Below are 8,567 nucleotides of genomic sequence, written 5' to 3'. Positions count from 1 at the left end.
GTCAAGCATAATTATTAAATTAGTTACAGCACAAAATGCTCACATTCAACCCAAGTTTCTTCGGTATTTAACCGAATGCAACCGCAAACACATTTGCCTTCGGGTCTTAGCCCGAACATATCAACTCGCATAATTGCCTTCGGGTCTTAGCCCGGATATATCAACTCGCATAATTGCCTTCGGGTCCTAGCCCGGATATATCAACTCGCATAATTGCCTTCGGGTCATAGCCCGGATATATCAACTCGCATAATTGCCTTCGGGTCTTAGCCCGGATATATCAACTCGCATAATTGCCTTCGGGTCATAGCCCGGATATATCAACTCGCATAATTGCCTTCGGGTCTTAGCCCGGATATATCAACTCGCATAATTGCCTTCGGGTCATAGCCCGGATATATCAACTCGCATAATTGCCTTCGGGTCTTAGCCCGGATATATTCCAATGCTCATGCACACATATATCAATAATCATAACACATCCATATCATTTCTTCGTTACTAAGGCTCAAACACAAAACATTTATTAAATCTTTCAAATTTCGGCTCAATAGCCACACACAAAGAGCATAATTTCAATTGGCTTTATAACATAGTCTCTATGCACATTCGACTATCCGTCATAATATGACTAATCATTTCAATATAATTCAAGTAGGGTCATTACTCGAAGACTTACCTCAAATGTCGTCGAACGACTTCAACGGCTATTCAATTACTTTTTCCTTCCCTTTATCGGATCTAGTTCCCCTTTGCTCTTGAGCTTAAGTTCAACAAAAATTAAAATAGTCATTAATCGACTATTCAAATATTACTTTCCGAATAATATTATATATATTGATCCGACTTTCACACACATAGATTATAGCAAGCTTTATATTAATCAATAAATAATTCATCGGCAAACTTTCATTAATGTTTACAACAAAATCTCATATTCACTACGAGCTGTTTTCCTGAGCAGTAGTTACTAAATTACTTATAACTGGAGCTACTAAACTCCAAATCACTTGCCGTTAATTTTCCCTGAATATAGACTCGTATATCTTCCATCCATAAAATTTTCAGAATTTTAGGCTTGGCCAATCAATACCAGATTTTTCTTAAAGTTTCCCCTATTTCACTGTTTGACTATTCTGACCACTCTTCACTACGAATCCAATTTCTCACTTTACAGAATTCCAAGTGTGTTGTATTTAATCTCATTTGAAACTAGACTCATTAAGGAGTCTAAGCATATAAATTTTATCTTATAATCATTTTTGTACAATTTATAATGATTTTCTAAAAACAGAACAGGGAATCCGGCAGTCATTTTGACTCAGCCCCATAATACTTCAAATATCTCTAGATCGGTAACTCCTTTGTTTCTATAGTTTCTTTTGTAAGAAAATAGACCCTTGAAGCTTTAATGACATAATTCACTCAGCTTCTAATTCAACTCCTACAAATTATGGCGATTTTCGAAAATCACCTTACTACTGCTGTCCCAAGTAGAGTACTACCAATTCACCATATATCAACCATTTCATATAGGTTTCTTCTAAACTAATAATAACCGAACCATTTAGTCAAGCTTAAGGCTGATTCTATTTTGTTCATGTTAAGGTCACACCTCCCTTAAAAGAAATTCCAGCCTTCTTAACTTTAATTAGCTACTACCCATTCTTTAAACATTGAACACAATGCACTTAACAATTAAACCTCTATACCGAATTTGCTCACACAATAGTCCTTGACCGAAAGTTCTTAGACTCTAGCTACCCTAATGTCATTCCTTGAAGCACATCCGAATACATATATTTTTCTTTCTCTCTAAACTAGATTCGGCAACCCCATAAGCCATATTAACCTTAACTTTCAAGCTAGAACACTTAACAATTTAACACATCCAACCTAACTATCCATCTAATGTCATCAAAACTTCTACTAAAAATTTTAAGCTCCTAGGCCGAAATTCAACCCTCATAATAACCTAACTTCAATCCAAGATTCAAGTAGCTTTTAAACCAAACCTCCAAATTATGCATACATTTTCAAGAGTGGCATAAAACATACCTTTTTGTATCAAAACACCTTAGCCGAAATTCAACAAGAGTTTTTCTTCTTTCTTTCTTCTAGTTTCGGCAATGGAGGAGTAAGGATGAGTCACTTTGGTTTCTCCTCCCACTTCTCATTATATTATTTCCTTCCATACTATAATTCCTTTAATATCAATTATTAAATCCTTTGTTAATACAAAATTATTTTAATTTTTGAATTAGTGGAGCATATTCCTTCCTTGGCCGGCCACCATGTTTATCATGGGTAAATTGACATGCAAAACCCTTCCTTTCAATGCATGTACTATTAGACCATTGTAAATTAGCCTCTCACTTTCCAACAAAGTTTCATATAAGTCCATATAAAAAAAGATTCACATAAAGATGATCAAATTAATGCATGAAACTTTCACACATGCATTTACTCACTTCATAAACACAGAATATAACTTTTAATTATTTTCTTAACTCGGTTTTGTGGTCCCGAAACCACTTCCCGACTAGGGTCAATTTAGGGCTGTCACAACTCTCCCCCACTTAAGAAATTTTCGTCCCCGAAAAACTCACCGGTGAATAGGTTTGGGTATCGTTCTTTCATCGAGCTCTCAGTTTCCCAAGTAGCTTCCTCGATCCCGTGTTTGAGCCATAACACCTTAACTAACGGAACCCTTCTGTTTCGCAACTCTTTCACTTCACGAGCTAGGATGCGAATTGGTTCTTCTTCATAACTCAAGTCAGATCGAATTTCAACTTCCGAGGGATTAATCACATGTGACGGATCGGATCTATAACGTCGAAGCATCGAAACATGAAAAACATTGTGAATCCTTTCAAGTTCAGGGGGTAAAATCAATCTATATGCCACTGGACCAATTCTTTCGGATATTTCATACGGCCCAATGAATCTTGGGCTCAACTTGCCCTTACGGCCAAACCTGAGTATCTTTTTCCAAGGTGAAACCTTAAGGAACACTTTGTCTCCCACCTGATACTCGATGTCTTTTCGTTTCAAATCTGCGTACGACTTCTGACGATCCGTGGCTATCTTCAGACTTTCACGGATTACCTTTACTTTCTGTTCCGCATCTCTAATCAAATCAACTCCGAAAATTTTGCTTTCACCGAGCTCGGTCCAAAACAATGGTGTACGGCATTTACGACCGTACAAAGCCTCGTAAGGTGCCATCTTAATACTTGATTGAAAACTATTGTTGTAAGCGAATTCAATCAAAGGTAAATACCGTTCCCATGAACTACTGAACTCGAGGATGCAACATCTCAACATATCCTCAAGTATCTGAATTATCCGCTCGGATTGACCATCTGTTTGTGGATGAAAAGCGGTGCTAAAATGCAGCTTGGTACCCAAAGCTTCTTGCAATTTCTTCCAAAATCGCGAGGTGAATCTCGGATCTCTATCCGACACAATAGAAATCGGTACCCCGTGTAATCTCACAATCTGAGAAACATACAATTCAGCTAGTTTATCTAATGAAAAATCCGTACGCACGGGGATAAAGTGAGCCGACTTAGTTAGTCTATCGACAACAACCCATATCGCATCCTTCTTACTTGCTGACAAGGGCAGTCCGGACACAAAGTCCATTGTGACTCGATCCCATTTCCACTCGGGTATCATGATCGGCTGGAGTAATCCTGAAGGCACTTGATGTTCCGCTTTCACTTGTTGACATATTAAACATCTCGAAACAAAGTCGGAGATGTCCCGTTTCATACCATGCCACCAAAATTGACGTTTCAAATCGTTGTACATTTTCGTACTCCCCGGGTGAATTGACATTCGGCTACAATGGGCTTCGTTCAGAATCATCGAAATGAGTTCCGAATTCCTTGGAACACACAACCGATTTCTGAACCTCAAACAATTATCGTCGTCAATTTGAAACTCTGATCCCTCGTTCGGAAAACACTCAGCCCGTTTTGCAACCAATTCATCATCGACTTTCTGAGCTTCACGAATTTGGTGAGTCAATAATGGTTTAGCTTTTAATTCAGCTACTAACACATTGTCTGGTAGAACAGACAAATGCACGTTCATCGCTCGCAAAGCAAACAATGACTTCCGGCTTAAGGCGTCCGCAACCACGTTAGCCTTTCCCGGGTGGTAATCAATGACAAGCTCGTAATCTTTCAACAACTCAAGCCAACGTCTTTGTCGCAGATTCAAGTCTCGTTGAGTCATCAAATATTTGAGACTTTTGTGGTCCGAAAATACATGGCACTTCTCACCAAACAGATAATGTCGCCATATTTTAAAGCAAATACGATGGCAGCTAGTTCGAGGTCATGGGTCGGATAATTCCTCTCGTGTGGCTTCAATTGTCTCGACGCATAGGCCACGACTCGACCTTCTTGCATCAATACGCAACCCAACCCAAGTAGGGATGCGTCACTATAGATGACAAACTCTTTACCCGATTCGGGTTGCACCAAAATTGGAGCTTCAGTCAAATGAGTTTTCAGTTGGTCGAAACTTTTCTGACATTTCTCCGTCCACTCGAACTTAACATCCTTTTGAAGTAGCTTCGTCATTGGTGTGGCTATCATCGAGAAACCTTTCACAAATCGTCGGTAATAACCGGCGAGCCCCAAAAAGCTCCGAACTTCAGTAACATTTCTCGGAGGTTTCCAGTCAAGTATGGCTGAAATTTTGTTCGGGTCAACTCGAATACCCGACGCGGATACCACATGACCCAAGAAGCTAACCTCTCTTAACCAGAACTCACACTTACTGAACTTAGCATATAACTGCCTATCCCGTAAAATTTGCAACACTAGTCTCAGGTGCTCAGCATGTTCGGTCTCATCTCTTGAATAGACCAAGATGTCATCAATGAACACAACTACGAACCGATCCAAATATGGTCTGAAGATCCGATTCATCAAATCCATAAATACTGCCGGGGCATTAGTGAGCCCAAACGGCATCACTAAGAATTCGTAGTGACCGTACCTCGTTCTGAAAGCAGTTTTGGGTACGTCTGAATCTCGAATCCGCAACTGATAATAACCCGATCTCAAATCTATTTTTGAGAACACTGAGGCCCCCTTTAGTTGATCAAACAAATCATCGATACGTGGTAGTGGGTATTTATTCTTTATCGTCACTTTATTCCGTTGACGATAGTCAATGCACAACCTCATGGTTCCGTCCTTCTTTTTCACGAACAATACGGGTGCACCCCAAGGTGAGAAACTTGGCCGAGCGAAACCTCTATCTGTCAATTCTTGCAGCTGAGCTTTCAACTCTTTTAACTCAGTTGGTGCCATACGATACGGAGCTATCGAAATCGGCGTAGTCCCAGGTATAAGCTCAATACCAAACTCTATCTCCCGAACAGGTGGTAAACCCGGCAATTCTTCAGGAAAAACATCCGGGTATTCACAAACCACCGGCACAGATTCGGGTTTCTTTTCTAATTCTTGTCATCAAGCACATATGCAAGGTATGCTTCGCACCCTTTTCTCACATATTTCTGTGCCAACATTGCTGATATTACAGCTGGTATCCCCTCCAAGTCCGCGGACTTAATTCGGACTACTTCGTTATTTGCGCACCTCAAATCAATAGTCTTGCTCTTGCAATTCACAACCGCATCATGCACGGTCAACCAATCCAACCCAAGGATAACATCAATTCATCAAACGGCAAAAGCATCAAGTCCGCTGGAAAACAGGAACCTCGAATTGCTAGGGGACATTTCTTACACACTTTGTCGACAAGCACGTAACGACCCAAGGGATTTGACACCCGAATTACAAACTCAGTAGACTCAATAGGTAAAGTCTTACTGGATGCTAAGGTTTCACATATGTAAGAATGAGTAGAACCGGGGTCAATCAAAGCAATTACGTTAGTATCAAAGAGAGTAAAAGTACCGGTAATAACATCAGGCGATGAAGCATCCTCGCGGCACGTATAGCATATGCTCTAGCAGGTGCACGAGCCTCGGATCCGGTCGTAGCATCTCTAGATCCTCTCTGACCACCACTAGCATTGCCCATATTTCTAGATGATCTACCTCGAGCAGTGGTAGCACCCGGTCTCCCACTCTGATTTACATTCTGTTCAGACAGCCTCGGGCAATCTTTAATGAAGTGGTCCACTGATCCACACTTGTAACAGGAGCGGTCATGGAATCTACAACTCCCCAAATGCCATTTACCGCAATGTCGACATTCCGTTCGGCCTCGACGTTCATTCCCAACACTGGCGACTGAAGTGCCTCGTGTACCCACAGGGGGTCGATCACGATCTCGTCTAAAAAGGCCCGAAGTGCTTTTAGACCGGCCCACATCATCTCGAAATTTCTTCGATGCCTGTTGATGAGACTTTCCCGAGAATCTTTACGAAACTCCCCGGTTCCCACATCAACTTTTTGTTTTTCCTTTCTAAGCTCTTCGGCTTTACAAGCTCGCTCGACAAGTACTACGAACTCTCGTATCTCAAGAATGCCAACGAACATTTTTATATCTTCATTCAGCCCATCTTCGAAGCGTTTACACATAACAGCCTCGGACGAAACACATTCCCGAGCGTATCTACTAAGTCTAACAAATTTTCGCTCGTAATCAGTAACTGACATAGAACCTGCTTAAGCTCGAGAAATTCCTTCCGTTTTTGATCAACAAATCTCTGACTGATATACTTTTTCCGAAACTCAGTTTGGAAAAACTCCCAAGTTACTTGCTCCCGGGGCACAACAGAAGTCAGAGTACTCCACCAATAGTAGGCAGAATCACGTAGCAAGGAGATAGCACACTTTAGGCATTCATCGGGTGTACAAGATAGCTCATCTAGTACCCGGATAGTGTTGTCCAACCAGAATTCAGCTTGCTCGGCATCGTCGCTATCCGTAGCTTTAAATTCAGTAGCCTCATGTTTTCGGATTCGGTCAACTGGGGGCTTATTTGACCTTATTTGGTCAGTTACCGGAGGTATTGTAGGTGCGGGGGTGGTGTTTGTCGGGAATGGGGTTGTGGAACAGCCGTATTAGTTCGAATGTATTGGTTGAACCAATCATTCATCACGCTATAGAAAGCTTGTCTAGCTTCATCGTTCGGGTTACTCGCATTAGGTGAGAGTCCACCGGCGCTGTCCCTTGTGCGGGAGCAGGCGCTACACTCTCAAGATCATCAGCTACCGCTCGGTTGGGATCGGGATCCATTGCTATAAATAAACACATTTGCAAATGTCAGAAATCACCACACTATCAATTAATCACATAAAATGGCATGTATAGCTAGACCCCAACACATTACGGTAGTCCTAGAATCGACTAAACCGTAGCTCTGATACCACTAAATTGTAACACCCCGAACCGAGACCGACACCGGAGTCGGACACGAGATGTTAACAAACTAAAAAAAAAAAATTTTTTTCCAGACACTGCCAGTCTGAGTACTAGTCGCTTCAAAAATCATATCTTGAGTTTCACAACTCAAAAATCAGTTTTGTGATTTTTCCTGAAGCTAGACTCATGTCCCCACCTATGGATTTTTTTCTAGAATTTTTGGTTGGGCCAACTAGTACAGTTTATTAGTCAAAGTCTCCCATGTTACAGGGGTCGACTACACTGACCTTTTCCCATTACGACTGGGATATCTCTCTGCACAGAGCTTCAATACTGATGCCGTTTGTTTCTATGGAAACTAGACTCAGAGAGGAATCCATACATATATGGTATGACCCCTAATTATCTCTGGTCAATTTATAGTGAATTTCCAAAGGCGGAACAGTGAATCCAGAAACTGTTCTGGCCTGTTCCACAAGAACCGGAATATCTCTTTCTGTACTGTTCCTATAATTGTTTCGTTACTTCCATATGAAAGTAGATTCATCAAGGTTTGATTACATAATTTATTCACTATTTAATTCCACTCCTACGAATTTATGTGATTTTTCAATTCTACACCACTGTTGCTGTCAAAATCTGTTTTCAAGATAAACTTTACCTATTTTGTGGTCACCATGGACCAACTAGGATTTTGCCCTACATAGGTCCACATGTGATCATATTTAGCCATTCCAATGGCTGATCATTAGCCCAACACTTCCATTTCAAACCATAGTCACATCAAGAAACCATATATATACATACATACACACAAATGGTCTAATGCCATACTCCACTTTTACAAGCCATTTTCGCATGGCTTTACACACATACATCACAAAAGAACTTAAACAATAGGGGTAGTCCTATACATGCCATATCCAGAGTTCAACTAAAAGAGTACCAAAGAGCTTGATAGTGTAGATGACTTCGACTTCGCTGATCCCGAATCCGATAGCTAACGAGCAAAATCTATAAAACAGAGAGCCAAAGCAACCGGGTAAGCATTTAAAGCTTAGTAAGTCTCAAGTAATGAAATCGGCTTTGACTACAGTATTACATTCACATAGTTAACTAAATCACTTTATTAACACACATTCTCATACCATACTTACTTCACACTTCACCCACATAGGTACACAGGTATCAACCTTTATAAAAGCCGAGA

This window comes from Gossypium hirsutum, chromosome D12 (assembly GCF_007990345.1).
Source record: "Gossypium hirsutum isolate 1008001.06 chromosome D12, Gossypium_hirsutum_v2.1, whole genome shotgun sequence".
Taxonomy (NCBI): domain Eukaryota; kingdom Viridiplantae; phylum Streptophyta; class Magnoliopsida; order Malvales; family Malvaceae; genus Gossypium; species Gossypium hirsutum.
This window is presented reverse-complemented; position numbering follows the sequence as displayed.